Raw genomic sequence first — 18,018 nt, 5'->3', positions numbered from 1 at the left:
ACCCGGCATGGGGGGAACTTCCTGGTGTACAATTCTTGCCCTTATGGTAAGGAAGATGTGACTTGTGACTTCAGGAGGGATGAGGTGATTTTCCAGGTCCATGAGGGCTGCCTTTCCCACCTGAAGCCTCCAGTCCAAATCAGCACTCTGACCAGGGACTTCTCCACCCAGCTGGAGGAGGCCGCTGAGTTAGCCAATCCAGAGGTCTTTCCAGGCTTCATGCAGATGGTGGAAGAGAGAGTCAACCTAGCTGATGCCTGTGTGACTCTGGAACAGAAGCAAAAGTTGAAACATGTTTTCTTGGATTTCCAAGATCTCTTTGTGGTAGACTCATATGACTGTGGTCGCACCGACATCCACACAACAACAATTCCCACGGACCCTGGCATGACTCCAGTGTTTGTGAAGCAATATCGTTTGCCTCTAGCATCCATGGAGTCCCTTACTGAAATAATTAAGAACCTTGAGTCCCGGGGAATAATCCGTCCAGTACACAGCACCTTCAATAATACGGTGCTGGGAATATTGAAGCCAAACGGCCAGTGGAGACTCTGCGCCGACCTTAGGGAGCTCAACAAACGGGTCCATACTTCCCGATGGCCTCTGGCCTACATTGACCAAGGGCTGGCCCAGATCGAGGGGTCACAGGTATTCACTGCAATAGATCTGACCAATGGATACTGGACCGTGCCTGTCAATAGGGAGGACCAATACAAACTGGCTTTTACCTTTGGGGGCCAGCAGTACACATGGACCCGGACTCCCTTCAGATACCTCAACTCCGGCAATGAATTCAACATTTTCCTACATAAGGCCATGCTCGACCTTGGTGCGAGGGGTAACCTGGCTTATGTAGATGATGTCCTCATCAAAAGTTCATCTGTGGAAGAACACATAGCGGAGATCCGTTATGTTCTGACACAGTTGAGGGCCACCGGAGCAAAACTTTCCTTTCAGAAAGCACAGTGGTGTAGAACCCGTGTTAATTTCTTGGGGCATGAGATTACTCCTCAGGGTCTCTGTCCCCAAGAAAAGAAAGTGGAAGCACTTCAGAAACTGAAGGATCCCACAACTCTGTGGGAACTAAGGAGCCTCCTTGGACTGACTAATTACAGCAGAAAGTTCATTGAGGGCTACGCAGAGATCACCAGACCCCTGATTCATCTCTTGAAAGGGGGGTCAAGTGGGAATGGGGTCCAGAACAATCCGAGGCAGTAAGACAACTCAGGAGAAGCCTCTCACAAGCGCCTTGCCTAGCTTACCCTGTCAGAAACAAGGCGTTCTTCCTGGAGACAGGGTTCTCTAATACGTGCTTGACGCAGCATTATACCAAAAGCATGACAAGGTCTATAAAGTAATCTCCTATGCAAGCAAAACTTTATCCTCTGTGGAGGAAAAATTCAACGATTGTGAGAAGGCACTCCTGGCAACGGTGTGGGCATTGAAGAATTACCGCCCATTCATCCAGGGGGAACACATCATAGTGGAGACTCCACACCAGCCTCTGCAATACCTCCAAAGTGACAGAATCCGGGCCGGAAATGTGAGTAATTCCCAAATTACTTCCTGGATTCTGTCAATGCAAGGCTTTCCTGTGGAGGTCAGATATGGCCAAAACAAGAAGAGTCCCCTCGCGCAAGGTCTGGCTGACTTGCATGATTGTGCCAGAGAAAACTGTCTCGAGGACGAAAGTCTAAAAATCAAGGACAACATGGAGGCATACCTTAATTCCCCACACAAAGTCTTTGAAGAAGACAAGTGTGAGGGAATGCCCACTGTCTATGTGGATGGATGCTCTTACCATGTTGAGAACAACGGGGAAAAAGAACTGGTGGCCGGCGTAGGGAACGCATGGATGAATGAGTCCCCAGAACCCTCCGCTGGATACAAAAGTGGTCCCCGAAGTAGTCAGGTGGCAGAATTGATGGCTGTGCTTCAAGCCATCCTCACTGCTGTCCAACATCAACTCCAAGAACTGGTCATAATCACAGATTCGGATTATGTACGGAACGGGTTCGTGGAGCACCTGATTAATTGGAAAACCAGAGGCATGTTATGTGCTAATAACAAACCCCTGAAACATAGGAAGTTAATCCAAAAAATTGATGATCTGGTCACATCGAATGGGATGACCATCTACTGGAAAAAGATCAAGGGTCATTCCAAAGTAGAGGGACCAGACAAAACTGGAAATGACTTAGCTGATAAGTTGGCCAAAACCGGAGCCATCCAAGGGAATCTAATAGAAATAGAGTCCCTGATGGGGGAAATCCAGGTCACTGCTATCACTAGGTCCCAAACCAATGCTCACAATGAACTTTCAACTGCACAAAGGAGTAAGGAGACCCCTAATGCTGATTTGATTACAGCTCAGAAGGGGGATCCAATAATTGGTAAGTTTTACCAACACATTGAGGACCCTGAGAACTTTCCCATGACGGATACCGATTACATTGGGAAAGAGGACCTAAGAGTGTTGATGAAATGTCCAAAGATGTTCCGAATCCAAGACGGTTTGTTGGTAAGGAAATCCCAAACTGGCCATGATCAGTCGGTGGTCCCTACCTCATTCCGAAACCTGATGTTAAGTCACGCCCATGATGCGGCCACCGCCGGTCATAAGGGGTTTCACACAACACTGGAAATCTTAAGAGAGGTTGCATACTGGCCACACATGGGGCAGGACCTCGACCAATACTTGAAGGGGTGTCTTGTGTGTGCACAATTTCAGCCATCATCCCTCACACACCGTGCACCTCTCCAAAGGAGGGGGATGACACTGCCATGGTCAGATTTGCAAATCGACTTTGTAGGCCCTGTAATTCGCTCGTCTAGAGGAAACAAGTACATGTTGACCGTTACATGCTTGTTTCCCAAGTGGGTGGAATGTCTCCCGGCCCCAAACTGCAAGGCAGAAACAGCAGCTGCCCTGATGGTTAACCACATCTTTTCCCGTTTTGGTCTTCCTCAAAGGATTGAGTCAGACAGAGGTAGCCACTTCACCAGTGAAGTAATGACAAAGATGTGGGAGATACTGGGGGTCAAAAGGAAGCTACATATTGCTTACAGGCCAGCTTCTTCTGGAGCAGTGGAGAGATACAACCAAACCATTGTGAGCATATTAAAAACGTTTGTGGCAGACTCTGGGCCAAGTTGGGATATCCGACTACCTCTGGTCCTAATGGCCATCAGATCTACCCCTTCATCTGCAACTAAAATGTCACCATTTGAGTTGATGACTGGACGCTAGATGGTGCTTCCTCAGCATTTGCTCTACAGGACCCAAGAGCAGACACTGATAAAAGCCTCCACAACTCATGAGTATGTGGAGAATTTAAGGAAACACCTCCAACATGCTTTTGCCTATGCTCAGCGGAATCTAGAAAGATCAGCTGAGAGTATGAAAACGCACTATAATTTGAAAACCACCAGGAAGGAATATGATGTGGGAGACCGGGTCTATCTATACAATTTCCAAAGGAACCAGGCCAAACAGCGAAAATGTTTGCCTACATGGAAGGGACCCTTTGAAATTATAGACAAGATCTCCCCTGTTGCCTACAAAATCCACATCCCCAAAGGTAATTTGGCGGAAGGGGAAGATAAGTGGGTCCATATTAATCAGCTAAAGTGTTGCCATCCTAGGCACACTCTGCAGCAACTGGAGGAGTCCTCTGCAATACCAGAGGGGACCGCTCCAGATTAATTCAGTTCCAACCCTAAAATATTCCACATATAGCATATAAAATTCTGTGATTCTTGTATATATATATGTTCTTGTCTCCTAATTTAAAAAAGAAAATGTATATGTTCATATCTTCGGATTTATAAAATGTATATGTTCGACACACCATTAATAGTGGTGGAAAAATATCTAGGAATGTGTATTGCCGCTTTGCTTTATCATCCTAGAAGAGATGAAACCATGGAGACTGACCACGGAAGGTGACCTGGGGACCGGGAGCGAAGATCCGAGGGGCCCGGGGTACCGCCCAATCCTCCCATGAGGACCAGCAAGGAGAACTGATTGATCGACTGGAGGGAGGAAAAGATGCTGAACTGTGCCATCTACGTTGGAAGAAGATGAGGCGAACATCCCAGATCTTGCGAGTTCCATCAGTGAAAGATCAGAATGGCCATCGCAAGAGGGGGGGCTTGTGGGATGTTTTTACCCATGCATCCAAGCCCTACCATAAAACTGTGCAGTACTGGCATAGAAAACATCATGATGGCCAGAACTCCCCAGAGAGGGCACAGGGAAAACATGAAGAATAGGCTGCCACCCATTTTTGCCTATGTTGTGAGCACAGGAGGGCACTGCCTAAAACCACCATTGGGCTACACAAACAGTAGCCTGAAACCATTGGGAATGGCAATGCTGATTGCCAAAAGCAACCCAGAACTGTGGGGAATTCATTTTCTTAATGTCAAAAATGGATGCAATACCGGTACTCACCACTATCAGAAAGCCGGCGTTTTAAAACCACCAGACTTTTGTGCAAAACTGAACAGAGGAACCCAAACCAGGCCAAGGAAAGACTTGCTAAGAGGTGGATACAATGTAAAACTATATTCTGAAATGACTTGAAGGAAGTAATTATTTAATGTATATATAAAAAATAGCTGCATGTAAGTTGGATTTGAATGTAGAAAACTGGGAACTAAAGTGACATTTAGCTGAATTCTGCCTGACAACTACCCCAGACAGGAGTTGAACTGGCTCAACAACTCTTCCCAGGCCTGGCTGCATCCTGCTGGCCCCACCAAAAGGAGATCACATGGCCCTGTTGATTGAAAGGGGAGTGGCCCCTGGGGACTACAGGGAACTGAACAATGGGCCTTCTTTGGCTCAGGCAAATGTTATATTGGGGGGGGGCGTAAAATGGCTTCCTCTTGGGAGAAACTGGGAGGGGCAGTGCCTCTGCTAGCAAGCTGAGCTTGGGGGAAGTGGATAAACCAGTTATTCCACCATGTGATGTGGGAAGCCACACCCCTTTTTGACCAGGGCATAATTTTAAAAAGATAGATAACTCATAGTGCGGACTGGTCAAAATTATATAAATAATACCATTATTCTTGTGATTTTTCGGTGCACATTTTAAGAGGTGTTAGGACCCTATGGTATGTTCCTGGGGATAGTAGCGGAAAAAAGGTTGTTACTCCAAATGTCTGCATGCGAAAATCTGACGCTTTATCATCTGTAACCCATATCCCTGGTGCACATTTGTGTAAAATCTGGAAAGGTTTAGAGGTCGTTATCTGGATGAAAAGGGGAGAATTCTGTCATCAGTGGACACGACATCGTACAAAGACAGGGATCGGATGGTTTGGTGCTACAGAAAATATGTTAACTGGACCTATAATATGAGGAAAATGGTACATAGATAAATATGTATTTGGATCAGAAATAGATTTGTGTGCAATTTGACAAGGGGAGGTTCCTCTGACCATAAAACCTACAGCATCACTCTGACAATCCATTTCCTTCCGCAATCATGGGAGAGGGGAGAATTGGGCCAATGACAAGTAGAGAGGGGCAGGCTTAGCTAGGCCCAGGCACACACCCATTTTCAAAACACATAAAAAGGGCCACTGAAACCCAGGTAGGAGATTCACTTTCCACTTTCTTGCGGGACGCTTTGCCGGGAGACTCCAGACTTCAAATCCATCAACCTCCAGAGACCAGAGATCCAGAGAGACCAGAGATCCAGAGAGACCAGAACTGTACAGTGCTGAGAGCAGAACCAGAGACCAGACCGCTGTTCAGAACCACCCGCCGGGAGTCCCGTCCAACCTGACCAGACCTTGACGGCTTATTTCAAAAATATAGTGTGAGTACTGACTGTGCAAAACCAATTTCTTAGTTTAAAATAATCTAATCCAAACTATTTTAGCCTATTAGAACTGCCTCCTAGAATCGTGTCATTCTGTCATCTTTAAAACTGAAAACTGTCATCTGTCATTTTGAACTTTTAAAATTTCAAATCCGAAAAACTACTTTCACAGAATCGTCTGTATCTCCGGAACCGTTTGTGCTAGGAGCGAGTTTTAACTGTCATCTTCAAGCTAAGATTCTATGCTTTCCAACAAGCCTACTCCTTATAGTGCCTCCATAATCGCGCTCGACGCACGTGACTAAATTTGCAGCGATTTGACATTTTGCACATTTTCAGCCACGTGTAAAAATCAGCAGCTCCTTGCTTTCCTTTGCTAAAATTCGTTTTAACCTGCTAGTTACTCATAGGGCATTGCTAAAGTGAGCCTGAACTAATATAAACTAGATATCAACCACCCTGAACCTCTAGAGGGAATTAAAAGCATTTTTAGCACATTTCTCACTTCATTGTCATCACATTCAAAGCATTTTGGGCCTGTGTTTCAAACTTCTACCTGTTTCCTCTAAGCTTGCTGGGGGGGAACTGAATTTCGCATTGTTTTTGATTGCATTCCTGAGAACTGTGTGCTCCTCTTTCCATCTCCGTCCATTTCCTACATTGCATAGGGGGGGGAGGGTGAATTGCCAGAGAAAAAGTGATTATCTTATCTTTTGCTAAAATCATATCAAGTATTTCTGTACTGCATTTTATTCCTCATTGCTTTTCCCTTGAAACCATAAAAGTATTTTTGCTACCTTATCCATCCTATACTAACTCCTCATTGATTGTAAAGAAGTGTGCTAGTGCCAGATTACCCATTGTTGATCAACATTATATCCATAAGTGTGATATCAATTATTAATTTATTATAAAAGTGATATATATATATATATATATATATATATATATATATATATATTGTTTAATTTTCAAATAAACCTTTTAAGTTTGCAAAACAAGCCTACTTCTTGGCTCAGTGGGGTCAAGGGGGATTCTAAGAGAGGGGTGTTTTACAAGGGTTCATCATCCAGATTATAACTTGCCATAAAAATATATAAATAAGGGCTTCCCTTGGGCATCCCAGACAAGGCACTGACTTAGTGGGATTGCTTGATTGGAGTCACTTACACACCCACCATATTGGCCACTATGGCCTGTCAATGATAGCTGTCACATGTCCATTGTTCTCTGGGTGTGTGTGCTACATGCATGTCTACACCAAACCCGACGGTGGAAAGCAGGGTCTTCCTACCCACACATGCCAATGTGTCTGGTGTGTGTTACCTGTGTAGTTGTCATGTGTGTACCACATGCCTGTGCAGTATGTCCCTTGGTGCATGCATTGCCTCATGTGTCCCTTTCTCCTCTCTTGCAGCCTCATTTGTCAGTGAGTCCGTGGTCCAGGAAGACGTTTAGGGCTTTGATCCACCCACTGGACACACACAAAGAGGAGGATGACAGAGGTGGATGGGATGTCAGGGGTGGAGGCCCAGGTTTGGCATGAAGAGGCACAGGAGCGGCAGCAGGCAGGGTATGCAGGGACATGTAGTCCCCCTAGGGACTAAGGTAGCTCCATCTGCTGTGGATCATGTAACTTCTCATACTCCACCTGTCCGCCCAACCCTCATCTGTGTGACCCCCACCCAGCATCATGAGTCCAGCTCCCCTACCTGGATTGTCTCATGCCCTTGTTCCCTCCCCTGTGACACCAACACCCCTTCTGGAGTTTGGGCCAACGCAGGGGCAAAGGGAGTGTACCTCTCCTGCTGCCCTGCATGGGGCATGTCTGTGTCCTGTGACACCTGTATGAGTGGGGCCCAAACTTCTCATAGCGCCACCAAGGCCATCAGTGTTGGCTGCAGCTCGGCCACTTATAGAGGACACTGTCCCCGCCCAAGCAAATTCTACCACTGCACCTTCAGGGGACCAGCCGCATGTCACCATGGCTCAAGTCGCCACACCTGGAGATGCCAGTGCCGACATCTGCCATAAATTTCAGGGGGTCCTGCGTGAGGTGGCAAAGGAGGTGAGGAATCAGGGAGAGACAATTGCAGGAACTCTGAGGGAGGAGGTTGCAGAGCTGACAATCGAATTGCAGGCAGACAGAGGGGAATTAAGGGTGATCAAGGATGCTGTCTGTGTCATCTAACAACATCTATCACTGACACAGATAGCTCCTTCTCCTCACGGGTCCCCTGTGCTCTCCCTCCTAAAGCCAGGGGTGGCCAGCGGGGAAATACAGTTGGCCCCTCCTTCTCCTTTTCCTTCATCTCGCTAAGCCAGTGGCCCCTGCATGGCGAGGTGAAGGTGGTAGTTGTGTGGGAGAGTGATTCAGAGTGGTCTGAGGGTGAACTGTGATTGGATTGGTGGTTGCCTATTGTGTCCATCCTATCTCACTCTCCCTGCACAGAGTAGCTTGTGCACCATTCACTTTAGTTAAATTTTCTGTGGCCCAGTTGTTCCGAACTACTTCTTCTGTGCCACGTATTCACTGTGTATGTTTCATTTACCTGCACTCACCCTTAAATGGATATATACCCTGAACATGTTTGGCTGTACCTTTTTCATCATTGTGGTCAACACTGTGCTGTGCCATTGAGTACACTTGATCTTGTGCCATCCACAATTCGTGTCCATTTTGTCATGTGTGTGTACTTTGAGACTATGTAGGTTGTGGTGTGAAGGATGATGCTGGGCCTGACCCTGCAAATGGTCATGGTGTGTGTTCTGTTTGCCATGGCATTGGAAGGCATTCACATGGGTACAATACATGCTCATTTCCTGACATGTGTACATTTGCATGGCTCGTCTTTCCATCTGTGTCATGATGCACCTGGGAATCCACATTTATCAGGTGTGTAGTCCTGTGCCAGAGGCAGTGTGTCCACTTCATCGCATGTGCCCTTCAACCCCTGTGGCTGTTGGAAGTGGTAGGGGTTGTGCCCATGGATGGGTATATACATCAGATATATGGGCCTCATTAGGAGCTTGGCGGTAGCCGTGCCTGTTTGACAGGCACGGCTACCGCCAAACTCTCATACAGCACCGGCGAATGGGCAATTAATGGTCCATTCCGAGTTCGACTGACCAGTAATTGCCCATTCGCGGGTGCTGGTGTGAACGCACTCCCCATCCCCATTCTGCCCCATAGGGCTGAATGGGAATGGGGAGCATGGATGCACCGACACCGTTCATAATGGCGCCGGTGCATCCACAATTTGTGCTTGCAGGTGACTTCCATTCCGCCAGGGCAAAACTGGCAGAATGGAGGGTACCCACGAGCACAACTCAGAGTTTGGCGGTGCAGTAGCAACGGTGCCGGTCCCTTACCAGCACCGTTGTTACCGTACCGCCAAACTCCTAATGAGGCCCTAGGTCTTGTGGTGTGGTGTCCACGCATGGGCGAGTCAGTACGTTTATGGTGGGTTCCCAAGTAGATGAGTCATGCACAAGGTACTCCAGGTGGGTGAAGGAGTGGTGTGTGGGCATGAGGTAGTTAGGTGGCATGCATTCCTGTGTGCATCTGCTATGGCCTGCCTACATCCTAGTCTAACACACTAACCATGTACTTACCTGCTGTGGCTTAAGGGGAATGAGCCCTTGTTTCTGGCAACCTTGTGGGTGGAAAGGCCCTTCTGCAACAGTGAAGGATACGCTGTTCATTGCGGCCTACAGCTACTGATTAGAGTAGGGGGAGTTGTGTAATCAATGGCTCCTCAGAATGGGTGTGGGTCATTAGTCCTTCGCCCGATGCCTATGAATATGTGCAGATGGTCCCATCCAGCCAGTTTCTTGCCCAGAGAGGGTCTGGAAGGGGTGTACCATTGACATCAAGCTATTTTGCATCAGGATATATTCGGAGTACAGGCAGGTACATTGCGAGTATGCGTGTACCTGGGTGTCCCATGGTGACAAACTGTATGCATCATGAACCCTTGCATGAACATATGCCAGTATGTGTTACAGGGACAGTGGTGGACCCGTGCAGGGGGCAGGGATGTCGTTATGAGTCTATCCATCGGGACCTCTGCATTAGATTGAAGCACACTTCTTTACTAGCATGGCTCCATGCGTGTGTGTTGCTTCTGGTTGTGGGTGAGGATGGGGTCTGACATCCCATGTAGGGGTCTTACTGTGCCTCCCTTCTCCTTGTCCACAAATACATTGTTGCAGCCTGTCTATGTTGCGGAATATTTGTCCCAGAAGATGGATCTTTCAGAGAAGTGCCGGCCATTCACCTGCTGTTTGGCTGCTCCCTATTGATCATGTACAGTGACATCAATGGGCTGATTTGCCTGCATGCTGTGCTATGCATGGCGACCAACACACTTGTGCTACCTCTGCAATGCGATGTGCGAGACTTGCAATAAAGTCTATGGTCGCCCCTGGTGCAATAGATTTCTCTGTGTCCATGATACATAGCGTTTGCTGCTCATGCTGCTGCTCTTTCGCACACATGGCTACTTGCTGATTCACTCACAGGCATGCCGGGTGGGAATGCAGGGTGGTGGGTGCACGCGGCTGTGTGGGGAGAACTGTCATTACATGGAGTCCATTCTGCAAACTACTGGTTTATGTGTCGTGGAGCTTTACGACAGGGCATCGTGACAGGTGTCCTAGAACTGTTCAGGTGGGTGCACTGATGTTCATACTTCTGATGTCTTGGCCATGGGCTGCCGTGTTGGATGGAGGGATGTGGGAAGTGCACTTTTATGCAGAGGTGTCAGCTGCTGTTGATGTGCGATACAATCTCATGTGGGTGAGGTGGAGTTGTGGCCATGTGGTGGCTGGAACTTACTGCTGTGTCAAGGTTGTTCCAGGTGGTGCCCTCTCTCCATGGCCTCTCATGCCAGGCAGTACAGGCATGTGGAATACATCAGCATTTGCAGTTGTCTGCCAGCCCTCCCTGTCGCTGCCCTCAAGGGGAGCGTTGTGATGTCATCATGAGTTGTGTGTACTCTTTAGCTGCATGAGTTGATACTTACTGTCGTACTGCTTTTTGTGGCCTGCATTAACCAGGCCTCATGTAATGTGTGCATCCCCTGGCTGCTCCTTGGTGATGTGCTTCTGGGTTTCACACATATCTCACCCATGTGCTCCCTGTCCCAACACCTGTTGGAGGATGATATGTCTGCCTCCCAACTCTGTACTTGCTGGGGCTAGTGCATCTTGTTGTGCGCTCAGTGTCACCTCACCAGGTCGTGTTCTGTTGTGTCTTCAATCCAAGGTCAAGGCACAAAGTGTTCCAGGCGACCATTGTGCACTTTTGGATAGTGCATGTTCTGCTGGGGGATGGTGTATACTACGCTTTCCACACGGGATATCAGGTCAGCCAATATGTTCATCTTGGTCCTCTAGTGTGAAGTACTGGTTTCGGTAATGAGTGTTTGATATCTGTGGGACTGTACTGTAGTTATGTCATGTTGTTCCGTGCCTAATTGGTCATTGTTATGGGTTCATATTGCAGACAACTGGTCATGTGTGTCATATCATGTGGGCAGATGTGTGGTGGTGTGGATGTACACGTGGACGTTGATGCAGGATCCGGTGGTGCTGGAGGGCACATGGTGGGTTGAGTGCAGCTGTGTGCAATGGAGTTGTTGATGATCCCTGCTTGTTCCATGTTCATTCCTTATGGGATTTTGGGGATATGCGGTGCTGGCATGGCAGACTGGCTGTATGTATTTGGCCATTGCTTTTTCATGCAGTGTGGGGCTATGTGTGTGGAGGTGTGCATGTTTCCTATGTGTTGGCATGGCCAGATGTCTGTTTCTATGGGTGTCTCAGGCAGGTGAGCATGTGCAGGCCATGCCTGGCACTTGTCATCCTTTCATCACTGTCTCATGTACGGCCAGTGTTCCTTTCTGGCATCATGCATGCTCTTGTGAAAAAGCTGTTGACCAGCTACTCCCACACTTGCACTGCAGTCGCAATGGCTCCACGCAGGTTGGTGGCCTGGGTTGTGGCTCTGGCCTGAGGTCAGGTTCTAGGTCTTCATGTATACCTTTGCACACTGAAATGTTTTGCAGGATGCAACAGGCTTGTATGAAGTTGGGCACAACGTGTGACCTGTCCTGGAGAACACCCCTGAGTGGTACAGGCATCTGAATTGTGACATCAGGAGACCTACTGATCGCAAGTTGATGCCCCTGGTGGCTCTGTGTGCTGGGTTATACCTTTCCTGCTGCATGGTGGCTGCCCGCCTCTAGAGTGTCAGGAGGTAGGGCCTCAATGGAAAACCGGCATCACCTGCATGAGGAAGGGCATGAATTGTGTTAGTGTGCATTGGGTGTTCCCTCATGTGCGGTGTTGGATATGTGCTAGTTGGCTTTGTGTTGACCCACTGATGGCATGCAATCATTGCAATGGTCATGTGGCTATTCGCCTGTGTGTGGATGAACGTGGTGGGAGTTTGCATATGTGTACCTACCTATCAGCCACATGTCCCCATAGTGTCGGGCTTCCAACTGCACACAGATGCTGGAGACCGTGAATATGTGGTTATCGTGGACGGAGCCCCGGGAAATTGGCATACATGTCCATGAGGAGGCCCCCTGCATTACAAAGCAGTTGGGCGTTGATGGAGTGGCAGAGGTGCCAGTCTGTGGCGTAATGTCTGTGTCGGGATGTCTGGTATGTTATGTGCACGTGTTGTTGGCATACTTTATGCCTGCATTGAACCTTTCTTGTCCATGTGGTATGGGTGTTTATGAGGGTGTGTCCAGTGATTTGTGGGCTTGTCAGTGGGGGTGTGTCTGTTTTTGGTAAGTGTGTCGGTGGGTGGGTCCGTCCACTGGGGGGTGTCGGTGGGAGTGACGGATTCTTTATGGACACGTCATTGGGTGTGTCCATGTTTTGTTGGTCATTTCGGGGGCGTTGTGAGTCGCAAAGAGTGTGACGGGCAAACGGTATGCGTTTGGAGATATTTACTAAGGGAACAGAGATGTTGGGAGATGTGCGGGGAATGTCATACGTTAAACCATGATGTTGGTGTTGTAAGAGTGGTGCTCGATGTAGGAATGTGTGTGTGTATGCACTCGGTAACGGCAGGGATGTTTGGCAAAAGTGTGTGGGTGCACGGGAAAGACATTCACAGGTGGTATGTGCACAGGTTTGTCATGTTTAACTTCAATTTTCCTTGATGTGTTGACTTACGCTGGTGTGTGTGCTGCTGACTGGAGTTATATGGGGTATATTTGGAAGTATGCGCTTTTTCTTAGTGAATCAGGCTGGATTTGTGTCTGTTTTTGTGCACGTGATTTGCCTTTGTGGACATACCCTACACTGTACTATTGGTTATTGACTATTGTCGTGACTTTTGCACTAAAAAGTCATAGTTAGCACAAGAAAAGGGGGTTTTACTCTTGTCCTCAATGCTGGAAAATGGGACGGCTCTTGCCAGGTCCGACAACCGGCATCAGATGTATGGCCATATCTGGAACCCGGCTTGCCTCAGTCCTGACAAGGCTTCACGTTTGCAGGTGATATTTGCTGAGCCTGTTTCTTTCTTGTGGCCTAAAACAGACACCACAGGAATGAATGGGCCATGACTATCATTGGGGCTGGGGGCCATCACTGTTAAAAGCAGGGTTTCTATATGCTAGTAGGGGTATACCGAATAGAGATTTAAGTATTCGGCCGAATACTGAATAGTTGGACAAGTGTTCGGCCGAAGCAGAAATCGGAGACGAATAGTTGCCTTTTTAATAAATAAAGTTATGTAGACAAGAAAAACACTTTGTGACAAAAACACACTTTAAAATATGTACATCCATTCTTTATTGCATTTCCTCTTTTGTGTTGTCTACAGAAGATATTTGTGTAAACCATGAAAGGAATACATTATCATAAAATAACCCATTCAGTAACAGCACAGCTTGTATTTTTGTGCATTCATGGGTGTCGCTTCTTGGACAGGACCCAAGTAACTAAGACTAGCCTAAAAGTATAGTATGCATGTATGCAATTACTGCGAGGGGAGACTGGGATGTGTCTCCTTGTACTTTCAAATGTCCCTTTGGGGTTTCCCAATCTTTAGCCTTCTGGCTCTAGCAACGCACTGAAACACAAAAGGAGTCACCATAACTCCAATTACTTAAATATTTACATATTAGAATAGGCCCTGTGGGCCATAGCTGAATACATGTTAAAAAGATTGCCATTCATTTCGGTTATGAGCACAGCTAAAGTGCTTCATGGTGTAACTTCTTTTAACAATGAAGTGCTGCATGGTGCTACAACATGAAACCCAAATCTTAAAATTCCATGTACTGCTATCTTCACGCTTAATTTCCCCAGTTTCACACACTCGGGACGTCAGTAAATCTAAGCCTTTTGTGAATTTCATGATCATCTGACAATTACACGACCAGCTCCGGAGACACAGGAGGGGAGGCATGAGGGGAGAAGCTTTCCAACACCACCAAAAATAACTCTTGCTTCTAAGGGAAGTGGGGGCTGTAGAGGAGTACATAATCAAAAGAGAAAGAAAACTCGTCTGTTCCCCATGCTCTCACACCAGAGCTTGCTGCAGCCAAACGGCTCAAGATGCAGCACCCAGCTGCTGAGTACCCATCAGGAAACATCAGAGCAGTGGTGATGCCTTGCAGCCTTCCATTTCCCCTGGTGGTTAGGCAGTCATCACCCCATCAGAGCGGGCATTAGCATGCATTAATGCAACATGCAGCCTGCTCACAGCCACTGATATGGATCTCGGACTCAGAGGGGAGCGGTCCCTCACATGCTGACGCAGAAAACATGCAAACATCAATGCTTAAGTTCCTGCGTCCTGGGGATTGGGACCTGTTTTGTAAATGATCCATTAGGCAACTGCACTCAACATAGGAGGATTGCAGTGCATTGGCAGCAGCTGCCGCATTCACACTGAGCGCAAAACAGATGCTGATAATTTGATGAAGTGACACGCAGGCAGGTGTGCGAAAAAGTCCCTTAAAGAGAGGGACTGGGGAAGGCTCCCTGGGCGCTTCAGATAGTAGTGTGGTCATAGTGCACAGCCTTTCTGTGCAGCTGCACTGAACACACCATCCCCTGTTTGGCTCTCAGTATGAAATATGTTTAATGGGGTTGGCACCAGGAGGTACCTCCACCCTAGCATCTCATTCTACTGCTGGCACCTGGATCATTGAGTCCCACGCCATCAGCACCAGGTAAAAAAGCATCTGCAGGATCTCCTGAATGACTAGAGTGACATATGTACGGTTTATGCAATACACATGTCAGAGCCAACCACCCTGTGACTTCTCCGGCACTACAATGTCATGAAAGGTGACAGGCATTCAGAGAATGATCTGTGAGAAATGTAGAGGTTGTGCAGGTTTCACTGAGTAGAAAGGAATCTAGATTACAATTCAGCACAGTCCCGTATGATTCAATTCGTGTCTGCAAGTCAAGATTAACAGAGCTTGCAAACTCTTTATATCTATATATTTTTTTGTAAATGCATCATTCCACTCGACATGTTTTTGCTGTGAATTGTGCCTGCTCTTTTTGCCAGGCGAGTTAAAAAGCATGCGTTTTACTTGTCTCCCTTGTCCATGAATTGAGTGTTTATTCATCTGCACATTGCAGTGCCATGATTCAAAGCCCCTGAGAGGTTTAAAAGCTGTTGTGATTTGGGAACAAACTGTTCTGATAACTCTTCAGAATTCCTGAATTAGTGAAGACATCATTCGTTATTTCCCTTCTGGCTAAAAGAACATTTGCAGCATCTCAGCGCTAAGTCAAGTGCCTTTAACGAATGTTAACTCCCGGGCCTCACGAGTTAAGGGGAATTCTATCTTGGTAATGGGCGGTTCGTGACTTGGTGAGCCGTGATCTGATTAAGCTGCTTACGCGTCAGACTCCGAAGGAAGGCTGGTCCGCTTTCAAGTAGCTGCATTCAGAATGTGTCTTTGGTAGCATGGGCAACACAATACATCCCAATGGACAACAATACAGTCCTATTCCATTTTGGTTGTCGGGATCCATTAGTCCTTTTAAACGCCTGTTGTTGAGAGCTCGAGTGAGGGGCTCGCCCAAATTATGCCCAGTATGCGCTCGTTCTGTTTTCATTTTTACTGCACCTTTAAACAGTGGAATGCAGCGGAGTGATTGTTTCAGTACATTCTGTAATCAACATTACACCTACACTTAACCAAAAACACAACTCCGTCTTTATCTTCAGCACACTAGCAAATGAAAAATAGCTGACAGAGACACAAGCAGTTAAACTGAAAGTCTCTGGAAGTGGCTATTAGGGGTGTAACTTCGGTTTCGAGTACCGATTCAAGTAAGTATTCGGCCGAATGTCAAATAGCTGATTTTCCTCTGGAATTCGGCTGAATACTTACTCAAATTTTGGTACACTCCTATATGCTGGGCACACTATTTTTTTTCAAATGTGCATCTTACATATCGATAGAAAAAAGTAATTTCCAAACTCAAACATGCTGCTTAAACTTGCATTCACTAGTTTTCTTTGAAATGTGTTTCTTTTTTGTCGGACTACAACACAAATACCCTATCATTTTTGTGTCCCTTCCTTTGTGTTTTATCACAGGTTATATTTATAAAGATGTTATATGCTTGTCAAACTTCTTAATCACAAATAAATAATTCTGTTGTGCTGACAGCAGTTATTAGGAAATTAAACTGTGGGTTCATGGGTGCCAACATTTGATTTTCACAACAGGAGCAGAAATACCCCCACTCCACCCTCAATATAGGCAAGTGACCATCCAAACCCATGCTCTGGCCAACACATTTTATAGCACTTCTTTTTATAAGGAATTTCAAAAAGTCATGTGATTGACAACCAGTTTTTAATATATAACATCTCAGCAATGGTCTCTCAGCATGCTGAGCTAACCTGGTAACCTTCTACTGTAGAGTGTTTCTACGAATGACATGATATGATATGGCATTTATGGAGCGCCTATACACAAGTGTTTCAAGGTGCGGCGAGGCAAGGTAGGGGGAACAGAGGGAAGACAGACACTGATCCTACTAGGCCAGTGGTCATTCGGATCGCACAAGTGCAAGAGAAGGGGGAAAAAGTGCAGGGGCAGGGGGAGAGGAAAGTGCAGTACATGGGATAATGAAATAACAAGATAAATAAAAGAATGGCCAGCTGGTGGCAAGTGCAGGGTGAGTGCAGACATTAGTGCTAGTGCGGGGACTCTAGGGATACAGAAAACAGTTCCAAGGTGCAGGGGTTGCCAGGGAGGCAGTGCAGGCGTGCAACTGGCAGGGCTTGGGCCCAAGATCAGATTGGTGGCCAGGTAACCAGTGAAGTATCAGTATCAGCCAGGACTTCAGAAGGGGAGTGTGGGAGAGAAAGCAGAAGCGAAGAGGAAGGTTTTAAGGTGCTTCCAGAACTGAAGATGGTTCTCATCAAGTTTCAGGGAGGCAGGGAGGCTGTTCCAAAGGGAGGCCCAGCCGAAGAGAGAGATCTACCACCAACTTGTTGCTTGGACAAGCGACTGACCCTGAGGGAGTCGGAGGCGAATGAGCGAAGAGCCCGAGAGGGAAGATATTTAGGAAGAGAGAGTTGAAGGTATTGAGAGCCCAGAAGGCCTTGTGGATGATGCAGAGGGTTTTGAACTTAATCCTTGCAGCCATTGGGAGCCAGTGCAGAGATTTCACTCCTGGAGAGATACGATCCCTGGGCTTGAGGCCAAGGACAAGTCTTGCAGTCCTGTTTTGGATGAATTGCAGAGAGCGTAGAGTAGAAGCAGGAAGATTTAGAAAGAGGCTGTTGCAATAGTCCAGCCTAGAGAGAACCAGCGCTCTGGAGACAGTGAGCTTCTGGGGGAAGGAGAGGAAGGGAAGAATACCTCTAAGGAGGTGTAGCTGGTAGTGTGACTTCTTAGAGACGTCAGAGATGTGAGGAGAGAAAGAGAGTGTGGAGTTGAAGATGACCCCGAGGTTTTTAGCCTTGCAGCTTAATGTACTAAACATCACTGCTTTACCAACAGTATTTTGGGTGCACTGCTGCCATGGAAGTGTTTTTAAGTGTAATTAATGTACAGTGTGAAGTTTGGAAAGAAGCCGCCTGAAAGAAATTTCTGCATTTTAAAATAATTATTTTGAAAATGTCCTTTAAGCGGAGTTCAAATGCCAACTCTGCCCGCTCGGAACTCCA

The 18,018-nt window shown here is 47.1% G+C and overlaps 1 protein-coding gene across 6 annotated transcripts in view; it reads left to right on the top strand.

Moving 5' to 3' along the window:
• RIPOR2 (RHO family interacting cell polarization regulator 2) overlaps window positions 1–18,018 on the top strand; it is a 1,323,029-nt gene that overhangs the window by 367,360 nt on the left and 937,651 nt on the right. The window lies entirely within an intron of this gene.

This window comes from Ambystoma mexicanum, chromosome 5p (genome assembly GCF_040938575.1).
Source record: "Ambystoma mexicanum isolate Mex_15411 chromosome 5p, UKY_AmexF1_1, whole genome shotgun sequence".
Classification (NCBI taxonomy): Eukaryota; Metazoa; Chordata; class Amphibia; order Caudata; family Ambystomatidae; genus Ambystoma; species Ambystoma mexicanum.
This window is presented reverse-complemented; position numbering and strand designations above follow the sequence as displayed.